The sequence below is a fragment of the Benincasa hispida genome, chromosome 1, assembly GCF_027475165.1.
Source record: "Benincasa hispida cultivar pf3 chromosome 1, pf3_genome.v1.1, whole genome shotgun sequence".
NCBI classification, from domain to species: domain Eukaryota; kingdom Viridiplantae; phylum Streptophyta; class Magnoliopsida; order Cucurbitales; family Cucurbitaceae; genus Benincasa; species Benincasa hispida.
The window spans coordinates 88,814,379-88,828,137 of NC_143478.1; the positions used below are offsets into that span (position 1 = coordinate 88,814,379).

At 36.4% G+C, this 13,759-nt stretch overlaps 1 long non-coding RNA gene across 1 annotated transcript; it reads left to right on the forward strand.

Moving 5' to 3' along the window:
- Positions 1-11,819: 11,819 nt before the first annotated feature.
- On the forward strand, positions 11,820-13,190 carry LOC150038817 (uncharacterized). Its single transcript, XR_016525308.1, has 2 exons — positions 11,820-12,669; positions 12,749-13,190. It is a non-coding gene; the product is annotated as an uncharacterized LOC150038817 (long non-coding RNA).
- The last annotated feature ends 569 nt before the right edge of the window (positions 13,191-13,759 follow it).

Here is a 13,759-nt window from a genome sequence, read left to right on the forward strand (position 1 = left end):
AAGAACTTTCAGCCATCTTCTCACACAGTTGTCTGGATCGCAAGGATCCGCCCTAGGCAAACCTCAAGCGAAAACCTTGGATAACTTGAATTTCTGCTCATTGGCTTCTATTTATAAAGCTTGGGCCACCGACAGTATTAATTGGACTGCTCTGAGTCTGACGTTCGGCGTGTTAGTCCTTTCTGAACCTCTGCCACCAACGGCGTGGTAGGTGAAATGTCAACATCATCTTTTGGTTTTTCTCGAGGTAAATGCGTTGATCCGTTCATTCCACCTACCTTGCATTGATCCCATTAGAATGCATTGTCGCATAGTCGTAATCATTCAATGGCCGCATTCGCTTAATACCGCAACTCTACATGATGACCGCAATCGCTTGACGAGCGCAACTTCCATACGATGGACGCATACGGCTGACTACCGCAACATCCATGCATTGATCGATACGTTTGCCTTTGCGATGGAATGTTTCTCCGCATGCAGTCGTCTATGCGGTGGTCCGGTTTCTGCGTTTGCATTCATTTCCTGCATTAGCTACAAAAGTAGAACATTGAACGCATAATTAACGCAAGATAACAGGTTAGCTGAGATTCGTCGTGTTGATCGACGTAAACTCTTTTTCTCGTGAATTCCTAACATGATTGCCGCATATTCTGCCTAACAACCTTCATAATTCTAAGTAAAAGGCCTAAGATGACATTCATTTCTGCATGTCATCACTAAGTAAGGAAGCCATGCATTGAAGACTTAGTGAGGTGTGTGGTGGACTAAGCATTTGAAGGTTAGTAAACACAAGTTAGGCGTTGAGGTAGATGAAGGCATGGCTAAGGATTGACCGAGGGAGAGGGGTCTTTGTGTTGGCCAAGCCTCATGGTGACCGTATGTGGCCAAGTGAAGTATGCATCCAAGTGTGAGTTAGGCGTTGGGAAAGGTATGCAGCCAAAGGAGTGTGGATGCATTGAGTAGATAAGCTTGGGGAACAAGTTGGGGTTCACAGCAAATTGGGACATGTGGCTGAACCAAGTGAAGGTTGGACTAAACCTAGGATGAAGTGGGCGCATGTAGGACATGCAAGGTTGGGAAGGACACCTCAAAAAGGAGGCTATGCGTTGGCCTATGCAAAATGAAGACACTTCAGCCAACATGCAAGGAGGTTTCAAAGGAGATGCATTAGCACATACATGCTGAGGGCAACTGGACATGCAAGGATGGTGAAGTTTCAAGCATTGGTGATTTTGGGACCACTATAAATAAGATAGCTAGGGGACGAATTCACTTGTGCAAATAAAGTGAAATTTGTGTGAAAGTGTTGAGAGAGGAGTGTCTTAGGTGATCCTAAAATGCCATTTGATTTGGAGAAGTGAGGAGGAGGAATTCACATTGGAAAGCAGAAAGGTCAATTGGTCACATAGGCAGGCGCCCATCGTCCATCGCCAACGCCATCGCCTGGTGCACAGCACACAGCATGTGCGCCCCATCGCAAGGCGTACATTCAGGATGACACGGACGCTCGTGCAGTGCACGGTTGAGCACAAGATCATGCACTCTACGCTACCCAGCCCTTGTGCAAGCATTTGCCCACGCCACGCCCGTGTCACACCGCGCCTGTGTGAGGAGTGCGGCCCACCTGTGGGCAACCTTGCATCTGTCCTACACATTGACTGCTCACACCGCCCACCAGTCTGCACAATTCACCTAAAAAGCTGTATTTTTGGAAGTTAAACCTATTTTGGAGTAAGTTGAAGTGGGTAAATCAAAATATTTAGTTTAATGATAATTTTTAAAACCAAAATTAATTTATTTGAGAATTGGACTAATTTAAGATTTCCTTGATTTAAGTAGAATTCAAGAAAATAGGATCAAAAGATGTTCGGAAAAACTGTAGGAAAAATCACACCAAAGATTGAGTGGTTCCTACTTTTATATGATTTGTGAATTTTGTGTATATATGCTATTATACATATATATAAGGTTTGGGAATGGGCATGATAAGGGAATGTGTCTTCCTGGTTTTTGTGCATTAATTTTCTTGTTGATTCGATTCTATTGTTTTGATTGTTTTACCTTGATAACATGAATTGATGGGAAATTGGGATTGTGCCCTAGAAAATTGTTACCGTGTCTCAAAGCACGACTAATAGGATATTGTCGACAGGTGCACATTTGATGGGCTAAGTGGGTACTGGAATTGTTTCATCGAGCTTGTGAATTGTTTTCTCAACTTGCATATTGGAAATAAATGAGATTACTTGGAAACATATGGTCATGCTAGGAGAAGCCAACTCCATACTAGGAAGGTTATATGTTGTGTGTTGTGATGCTTGATTGTGGAATTTTTATTTCAAAAATGAATTTTCAAAGCAAACTTATTTTCTTATAAATTATACCACTCACTGGGCCTTTAAGCTCACATTTTTAGTGTTTTATTTTTTCCCTAAGTAGTTGAAAAAGGACATTCTGGAAGTGCCACTCAAGGTCTGGAATTTCCACTCTCCCAAAGCAAAAACCTAAGTCTAGTCATTACTAGAAGTCACTAGAACTAGCTAGGAACAAGGAATGTTTAAGTATGAACTCTTAAAATCAACATTAAAAGTTAATTGTAATGTACATATTTGTTATTCGATGCGTCGATATAAGGATGGACAGTAGATGTCACAAAGGTGGTGTCTGCTGTCTTCACGTCTCCTTTCGGGTTGAGGTGAACTCAAGAAGAGGTGTGATATTGAAACTGGTAATTATGTGCTAAGATATCTTAAGGAGACTACTAGTCAAGGAATATTACTTCGACGTACCAACTATTTCCAATTAAAAGCATTTTTTTATTCAAATTAGGGCTCATGCATAAAAATTCGACATTGAGTGACAAGATTTTGTATATTCTTAGGTGATTCACTAGTCCCTTGGAAATTAAAGGAACAAGCAATAGTGTCTTGCTCTTTTGCTATAGAGCTTTAGCAATGATTTCCAATGAAATTGCCTGGATTTATCACATTCTTCATGATTTACAAATTTAGTCCCCTCCTTCAGTTGTAGTTTTCTGTGACAACCAAGCAACCATGATAATTGCTTCTAATCCAATTTTTTATGATCGTACCAAACACATAGAAATCGAATGTCACATTGTCTTGGAGAAACTTGAAAAGGAACTTTGAAGCTCTTAACTATTCAGTCCAAGTCTCAACTAGAAGACAGGTTTATAAAGGCTTTATATTCCTCTATTCTTCATCAATTTTTAGTCAATGATGGGAGTTTGGTTATATTTATGTTATTTTAACTGACCATTTATTTACTGTGCTAAGCATGCGACATTCAACAGTATTTAAGAGGTAGGTAATTCTCGTTATTGGAATAAGATGAAAATCCTATTTCCTCTTAATTAATGCAATAAAGACCCAATGACAGGCCCGAAACTTACGCGTTAATAAGCTTCGAACTTGATCAAAAGAAAATTTGTATATACTGAACTACTCCTATCACTGCAGAGACATAACAACAGTGGTACGTCCGAGTCGATCCATAGGAAAGCGCAATTTGTTTCGTTAAGTTAATTTCTAGCTAGAGCGATAAATGGGGGGTTTGGTGTGGAAAAGATATATGTGTAAAATTAAAAGTAAAAAAGTAAATGTAATCTGGAATAGGAGTCAATCGAATTTCTAGAGCAAAATAGAGTTTACTATGCAATTTATTTCATTAGGCATCAATTAATCATACTGAATCTATCAACCCCTCAACCTACTAGAAAATCTATTAACCCAATTAGCCAAATTCGATATTAAACCAAATTAACCCAAATTCAATTTACAACTCTTACTTCTTAGCAACATACAAGTTAAAATTGAATTGCATTATGAAAGGGTTTATTGTTCAGACATACTACAAGCCGGAAAAGCCACATCTTATAGCATGATTTATTTGGAAAAGATTATAATAGAGCATACATGCATTTGGTCAGAAAAAGTATAGACTTCACACATGCAATCCTAATACGTGCAACTTAATCGATCAATATTGCATAGGCCATGATGATTTGGTAAACAAGAATTTCGATAAATTAATTTTTCATATTATAAAAATTCTATTAAGATTAAATCAAATCATCCCAAAGAGTTCACAACAATTCAGTTAAATTAATTAGAAAACTTCAAGAAAATAAACATAGGGCTCTTGCTCAAAAGAAATTAGATAGGAGTTACCTCTTAATTCATAGACAAATCCGAGATACACGTCCGATCCATCGATTACAAAGTAAAATAAAAAGAAAAACTAACATAAAGATACTAAAATCTGAAGGGAAAGGAAGAAGAATAAAGTTTAACTGCGGCCTCCATCGATTTGGCCTCAAGATTTAGCATGTTTTGACCTAAAGCTGAAGAGAGATATTTATAGAAATCTTTGCAGTGTTGCAACGCTCAAAAAAAGAGGGCCACGAGCGTCAGGGAAAACATTGCAAGGTTGAGCATTCTATTAAAAACTCGATACTCGATGCTGACGCTCGATTACTCGATAGCATTTTACTCGATTATACTCAACAACCTTTTACTCGATGGCACTCGATGATACTCAATGGATCTTGGTTGTTCGATACCTACAAAATAGGGAAATAAACACGTAAAATCCGATAACAAACCCAAATTAAGCTAGGAATAATAGTTCTTTTTTAGAGCTATCAAATACCCTCGACTTAATTCTTGCTTGTCTCGAGCAAGGTAGGAACATACAAAATAGAATATAAAATGATTAAAGATATGTTAGCTTAATTCGCAATGTTATTACTCCAGTCTCAACATCCAATTAGAATGAAATTTGTAATCAAGAACGAAAATCAATTATGATCAATTAATGAAGCACAAGTTTAAGAATGGTTCTTAATATATTCATACATGAGTAAGCCTCGAGATTTTCTAGTTAAGCTTGCACAACCCGAAAAAGTTTTAAAAGATCCTCATCCCATTTTCCCCTTACACTGGCTCGATTATCAACCTTGGACATATCACACTTGCAACAAAAGATGACAAAACTAAGACAAGGGTGCCTAAACACACACACATAAAACATAAAGGGCATTTATTTTACCTAGAGGACTAGCTTTCACACTTCATCGCCGAAAACCTATCACTCTTTTCTATTTTTTTCCATAAATGCAACTCGTTTGCTTTTCTTTCTTTTTCTTTCTCTCTTTTTTTTTTACTCACGATAGGCTCTATTTTACCCACTTTATCTAGTTTTTCTCTAAAACGAGTATAGTTACTCCTAAGTCAAATGTGGGCCTTTTAAGGTGACAATAGAAATACAAACTAGATAACCCAATTCTAATCATGCAAGGCTTTAATTTTGCAAAACAATAACCTAACGTTCCTTCATGCAAATTTCATTACAAGAATAGTGCGTCATAAACTATCATAATAACAACAGAGCAAATAGCAAGCAAGGCAATCAAGGCACATAGCATTGTTCGAGCACAGTGCTCAAGACCCCCAACCAAAATAAAAACTACCCGATGGGTACCTCACCCTCAACTTAAAATCATACATTGTCCCAAACTTTGTAAATTTAATGCCCAAAAACATAGGGACCCTTAGAAATTAACTTTGTAAATTAAACAGAAAGCCATAAAACAGAGACGTCTATCCTGTAAACATCAATCAACAAACATCCACAAAGATCTATCACATAAACTCAATGCAAAAATTAAAACCCACAAGAATTGTAAATAACTTCAATACATAAATGAAATTTGGAATTGGAACTACAACCTAGCTCTGATACCAATTGAAGGAAACTCGACATGAGGAGATCCTTGAGAGGAAGTGGATCATCCAAATTCCATTAATTATCGAATATAAAATTTACAGTAAACACACAAAAGATATATGCATTTAACACCAAATTACAACATGCTTTAAACAAGAAACAAGTTCAAGAGAAATCACCTTTGAAGAATCTTTCTTCACGAATCCCTCGAACAATCACGAATGGAACTCCTTCTTCGCGAATCTCCTTCTCGTACGGACACTACCAATCGAGAACCCTCTGTATTCTCTTTTGGGATTCAAAAGCTAAAGTAGGAGTTGTGGGCTTTGCTTGAGTCCTAGGAAGAGGGAAGGAGATGGAGAGTATGAAATGGGAGTTTTTCCCAGAGAACTCTTCTCTGTAAAAACATTGATTCTTCTAGAGAATGATTCTCACTCTTCTGTTAGAATACTGATTCTTGGGCATATTTATTCCGTAACGTGTTGATACAATCTTTTAGGAAAGGAATTAAACGATGAACAACTTCTTTATTAAACGATAAGAGTCCAACAATACTAATCGGTCGCTTATAAATGATGCTCGATCATTTACCCAACGTTAAATGATCGTTTACGATCTATTACACGATCGCTCAGTCTTGCTAAACGATCTCTTACTAAATCCTCCGTGATCGCTCACAAACTCCTACACGATCGTTTACCAATTATTACACAATCGCTTATCAGTTTTATACGATCGTCTACCTTTTTCTATACGATCGCCTACAAAATGCTACACGATCGCTGAGCTTTACTACACGATCGCCTAGTGGAAGTAGACGATGAGAGCAGCACATGCGATGGCTTATCCACGACAGCATCTTCCGAACTCCCACTATCGAGAGCTCTTTTTCCTCACTTCTGATATTCAGACTTCGCTATCCTTTCTTTCCGTTTTCTTTTTCTTTTAAATCTCCACTTCTCCCAACGGAATTGGAATTTGTTCTTAACCAATTCAACAACCTCTCCTCTATTCTTTTTTTCTTGATATTGCCACATAATTAGGGTCCTATCATTACCTCTGCCCTCCACTTTTACCTTGTTCTCAAGGTAAAGCTCTGGTTGTCCACCCCATTTCTTTAGCTGCGTCACATGAAACACTGGATGTATCGACATTGTTGTCTGAAGGATTAACTTGTAAGCTACTAATCCAACTCTATCCACTGCCTGATGTGCTCCATAATACTTGGGAGATAACTTCACATTCTGCTTTTGCGGAACTCCAACATCATGTTGCTCCTTGTCAACAAACTCCTTCATTTTCTCTTGAGCTAGCCTCAAATACTCCTTCAACTCGCGTAATGCAGCATCTCTGTCTCGCATTTGTTGGCTCAAAATCACTTCGGCCGTACACTCCTTCCCATAGTAAATCAACACTGGAGGTTGTCAACCATACACAATCTGAAAAGGGGCCAAGCTAGTAGGAGCACTATATGTAGTGTTAATCCAATAGTTCACCCAATGCCACCAGTTCATCCATTCTTTCGGTCACTCACCACAACAGCACCTCCCATTCATTTCCATGTTGTGGTTCACCACCTCTGTTTGACCATCCGACTAAGGTTGAGAAACTGAGTTGTGATGGAGTTTGGTACCTGACAGTTGGAACGACTCTTGCCAAAAGTGATTCACAAACTCCTTGTCTTGGTCCGAGAAAATGGACTTCAGCACTTCCACAGATCGATACACTTCCACAGTTGTTTCTTGTTTAGTAGTCACGAATCTCCCATAGATCGATCCCTTTCTTGAAGATCGAAATCGAGTTAACATCCTTTTCTTCAAGTCTTCCCAATCTTTGAACAACCCTCTGTTTCTTTCTAAACGGTACAGTCTAATACGATGCCGTCGAAATTAACAACTGCCACCGTCATCTTCTCAAATTCAGTCAATTGTGAACTTGAAAATAGCGGTCTATTATGTATAACCACGTGTCTGGATTGCTTCCGCCAAACACCAACATTTCGACTTTCTTGAATTCATTTCGGTCACACATCGCTTCTTCACCGGTGGCTTTCACCGTACTATTTGCTTCGCACACATTATGGGTATGCGATCTTGCTACCTCCTCCGTCACCTTTGTCTTTCCTTTGGCCATTTCCGTAACATAAGAAACAAACATTTCTTGATGTTTCTCTGTTTGCCATTCTAATCTCTCAATACTCTTTGCTATTGATGCCAATTTTTTCTCTATGGTTGACACCTTCTATATTTCAATTTTGAGTCCCAATATCTCTTGTTTTAGTAATTCTAGTTTCTCTTCGAAATATTTCTAAATCATGCTTGCCCAGATGTTTGCTCTGATACCAATTTATTAGGATACTGATTCTTGAAAATCTTTATTTCGTAACGTATTGATACAATCTTTTGAGAAAAGGACTAAACAATGTACAACTTCTTTATTAAACGATAAGAGTCAAACGATACTAATCGGTCGCTTACAAATGATGCTCGATCCTTTACCCAACGCTAAACGATCGTTTATAATCTATTATAGGATTGCTCAGTTTTGCTAGACGATCGCTTACTAAATCCTCCGCGATCACTCATAAACTCCTATACGATCGCTTATCAATTATTATTACACGATCGCTTACCAGTTTCTATACGATCATCTACCTTTTGCTATACGATCACCTACTAAATGCTACATGATCACTGAACTTTACTACACGATCGCCTAATGGAAGTAGACGATGAGTGGCACACTGTGATGGCTTCTCTACTACAGTGTCTTTTGAACTCCCACTCTCGAGAGCTTTCCTTCCTCACTTCTAATATTCAGACTTCACTATCCTTTCTTTCCGTTTCCTTCTTTTTAAATCTCCACTTCTCCCAACAGAATTGGAAGTTATTCTTAACCAATTCAAACGCCTCTCATCTATTCTTTCTTTCTTGATATTGCCACATAATTGGGATCCTATCATCTTCCCACTTGAAAAAAACTCACGTTAGTTATTGAGAGAATAATGGGGAGGGAGTTATAACTCCTTCCCTTTTATTAATTTCAAATAAATTAATAAAATAAAATATATAATAACTATTTTATTATATATATACTATATGTTATAATCAAATATAACATATAGCCTATAGTTTTATATTGCATCAAATACAACATAAACTATAGATTTTATTCTCTCTTAACTATATGTGACATTTAATATAAATCACATTTATATTAAATCCATTTATATGAATCTCATCCATATAAATGATATTTGGATCATATCCAAATATTTTATTCTTCTCAATATAAATCATATTTATATTTAATTATTGAATCTCATTCATATAATTGGTATCTGAATCATATTCAAATTTTTCTCATAATGTATCAAATACATTATAATTAATTATATCGTATATAATTAATTCCCTCAATTAATTTGAATACTTCAAATTAATCCAAAGATTAAATCCTAGTTGAGCTATAGTTGGGACCTTGTGGACCTGTAAATTAAAGCTCCAACGGTACTCGAATAATTAATTAAATTACCCATCCGTTAACTGTTAGTCACTCCACTAAAGATCGACAGTTGCACTTTTCGTACTATAGATAAATTTCAGTGTCCATTGGATATAACCAATCAACAGTGTGATGACCCTTCACAAATTGCTCGTAAGTACAGCTGGGCCAAAATACCGTTTTGCCCTTGTAATTACATCTAACTCCTTAAGTACCACTAATTCCTCTAATGAACAATAAGTCATAATCCCACTGACCAAGTCCACTCGGGCTAGGAGAGGATGTGGCCACTGTGTTCAAGACCCGGAATCAACCTTTAAGGGAGCAATTTATCTACATGCCCCTGCATCGGGGAAGGAGTGAATTCTGTTTTGTGTAGCTGAGCTCCTAGCTTTCCAATCAAACGAATCCCCAAAATGGTAGGCTTGTTGAGTTGGTAATCTGGCCACTCTCACCCATATAAATCAAAGGACCACCTTCATGAGCAGGAGTTCACAACTCACTCATGATTCAGGTCATGTCACCTATAGTCATCCTAGTGAATTGTAAGTCTCTATTATTAACGATGTTATATAAAGAGACTAATCATTTTGTGGTTTGGTCTTATACAAACTCTTTGTATAGGATACCCCCGCTCGCATGTCTCCACATGAATGATCAGGATCAGATCATTTGTAGCACTTTACAATACTTGTAACACCTACAAAGCAGGTCGTATCCGTAGTGTCACCAGGATAAGGTACCCAACCTTATCCATCTACTACAGACCATTTAGGTTATTATTTAAATAATATCCACTTGTATAACTCTACATACTTATTTAAATTACATGAAATAACCTCAGATCTTAGTTTATTGAATTGAGTATATGCTTATAAAATAACACTTATTTTATTAACAACAATATGTTTATGCAGAGTTTACAAACTACAAGATTACAAGGAGATTTAGGACACCATTCTCAATAGTTAACTCAACAAGTTGACCTCAAAGGGTCATGAACCTCGTCACTAAGTCGAGATGCTCTACTCGATTGTCCCCATCCTTGTTGAAGATATATGTCCATGCTTAAAATACTGACACAAAAAGGAAAACAAATCAAAAGCAAAAGAACGCTCTAACTAGAAATTTAACTAAAGAAACATCAATGGCTTCCCCGGCAACGGTGCCATTTTTTGACAGGCCCGAAACTTACGTCGTTAATAAGCTTCAAACTTGATCAAAGGAAAATTTGTATATCCCAAACTACTCCTATCACTACAAAGATGTAGCAACAGTGGTAAGTTCGAGTCGATCCATAAGGAAGTGCGATTTGTTTCGTTAAGTTAATTTTCTAACTAGAGTGGTAAATGGGGTTTGTGTGGAAGAGATATATGCGTGAAATTAAAAATATAAAGGTAAATGTAATATGAAATATGAGTCTATCTAATTTCTAGAGCAAGAGAGAGTTTCCTATGTAATTTCTTTCATTAGGCATCAATTAATTATACTGAATTTGTCAACCACTCAACCTATTAGAAAATCTAAGCCTAATTAGCCAAATTCGATATTAAACCAAATTAACCCTAATTCAATTTACAATTCTTCCTTCTTAGTGGCATACAAGTTAAAATTGAATTGCATTACGAAAGAGTTCAATTGTTGAGACATACTACAAGCTGGAAAAACCATATCTTATAGCATGTTTGTTTGGAAAAGATTATATTAGGACATACATGCATTTGGTCAAAAAAAGTCTAGACTTCATACATGCGATCCTAATACGTACAACTTAATCAATCAATATTGTATAGGCTATGACAATTTTGCAAACAAGAACTTCGATAAATTAATTTGTCAGATCAATTTATAAAAATTTCATTAAGATTAAATCAAATCATCCCAAAGAGTTCACAACAATTAAGTTAAATTAATTAGAAAACCTTCAAGAAAATAAACATACGGCTCTTGCTCAACAGAAATTAGATAGGAGTTACTTTTTAATTCATAGATAAACCTAAGATACACGTCTGATCCATCAATTACAACCCAAAATAAAAAGAAAAACTAACCTAAAGATATTAAAATCTAAAGGGAAATGAAGAAGAATGAAATTTAACTTCAGCCTCCATTGGTTCAGCCTCAAGATTTAGCATGTTTCGACCTAAAACCGAAGAGAGGTGTTTATAAAATTCTTCGCAGCGTTGCAACGCTAGAAACAACGTTGCAATGCTCGACAGAAGAGGGCCACGAGTGTCAGGGAAAGCATTGCAACGCTGAGCATTCTATCAAAAACTCGATACTCGATGTACGATGCTCCTTTACTCGATGCTCGACGCTTGATTACTCGATAGCATTTTACTCGATTATACTCGACAATCTTTTACTCGATGGTACTGGATGATACTCGATGGCCTTTTACTCGATTACTCGATGGTTGATTATACTCCATAGAACTCGATGGCATTTTGGTAATTTCAACTCCTTTGAAGCCCCGACGCTCAAATCAACTCCAAATTGCTTCAAATTAACCCCGATTGGCTCCAAATTACCAATTCTACCTCTTGGTTGCTCGATGCCTACAAAATAGGGAAATAAACACGTAAAATCCAATAACGAGCCCGAATTAAGCTAGGAATAATAACTTTTTTTTAGAGCTATCACTCAACAAATGAAAATTAATATTAATTGAGGAAGAAATTGAATACATGACCTTCTTGGACCACATAATCTATTGGCCTAAAAAGTTAAGATAGTAGATGAAGAAAAATTTAATATTATATCACCCGATAGTGTGTTAAGTTTATATATGAAATAATGGGTGAAGACAAATTTAATATTATATCACCTAACAATGTATTAAATTTGTACATGATATATCATCTAATTTGATAGATTCAATCTAGTTGAACCATTTTAACAATGAAATTAATCTATATAATTAAATTGAATACTTTATATTTTGATGTTTAAGAATGTTTTAATTTCTTTTACTACATTACAAATATCTACTAGTCATAGCAACAAATTAAATTAAATTAGTATAGGGAGAATAAAAAATAGAAAAAGAGATTTGCAGAGGTTAATGGAGGAAAAAAAAACGGGTAGATGAAGGGTAAAATTGGAAAATGGGAAAGAATTGGATATGCAAAATCTGAGAGGAATTTATATATAAATAGGGTAGAATTGGATTGGAAGTGGAAGAATAAGGAGTAAGGTGGAGGGGATTGTTAAGAAATGGATATCCAACTATTGTGTTCATGGGAACGCCACGAGAAGTTGCCGGAGAAGTATGAACGGCCTGAATCGGATAGGCCGCGGCTGTGGGAGGTGTGTGATTGGGACAACGTTCCAATCATCGACATGGGATGCGAGGAGAGAGGGAGGATTGTGAAGGAAGTGGGGGAGGCCTGCAAGTCCTACGGTTTTTTCCAGGTTTTAGAGATTAGTAGTAATAATTAGGGAATATTGTTGTGTTGTGTTTTGTTTTGTATGTACTTATAATTTATTATAGGTTATCAACCATGGTGTGAGCAAGGAGTTGGTGGAGAAAATGATAGGAGTTGGGAAGCACTTCTTTGAGCTGCCGCTGGAGGAGAAGTTGAAATTTTATTCCGACGACCCTTCCAAGACCGTCAGACTCTCCACAAGTTTCAATGTCCGGAAGGAGCAATTTCACAACTGGAGGGATTATCTCAGACTCCATTGCTATCCTCTCTCCAACTACTCCCCTCATTGGCCCTCTAACCCACCTTCCTTCAGGTTCCTCTCTTTTCTCTCTCTCTCCTTTTTCATCCCATACATCTATAATTCTCTATTACAACACATACACTACTCTACAAAAATTCAATTCAATTTCTATTACTTACTGCATGTTTATGTTTATGCTTATTTTATCTTTCCTTCTATCATCTCTCTGTCATCTTTTCTATTATAATACAAATTTAATTATCAGATAGACTGTTTTATCTTTATTAAATTAGAATCCGTACAGAATAGATTTCTAACTGAAAAAACTACCCTATATATATATATATATTTTTTTTGTTAAATAAGAAAAGGTGAGTGAACAATATTAAGTCTATAGAAAAGACATTACATAGAATTAAATAAACCAATGAATGGGGCTAAGTAGCATAGGTATAGGAGGCAGTCGTTTTTAATTTCTCTTCATGAACAGCAATAGGAGATGGAGTAATCCACAAGAACTACACATTTGAAGAATTGGGTTTAGAAAGGATTCAATAAACCAAATGGGACTCAGTTTTAAACTAGTGAAAAATGTTAAGCCACACACTTGAATTCAATAACGAAATTATAGGGGGAAAAAAAGGAAAAAGCAAATTGTGGAATCCTATATATTTTGTTGTTATTATTATTATTATCTTGTAAAATGAGAGAAGAAAATGGCAGATATTTTGTTAAAATGAAGACGAGAAATTAGGAGATGGAAAAACATCTTTATTTTATTTTAGTATATGTGTGTTTTCAATCTTGTTTGCTTGTGTCATGAAATTGTAGAAGA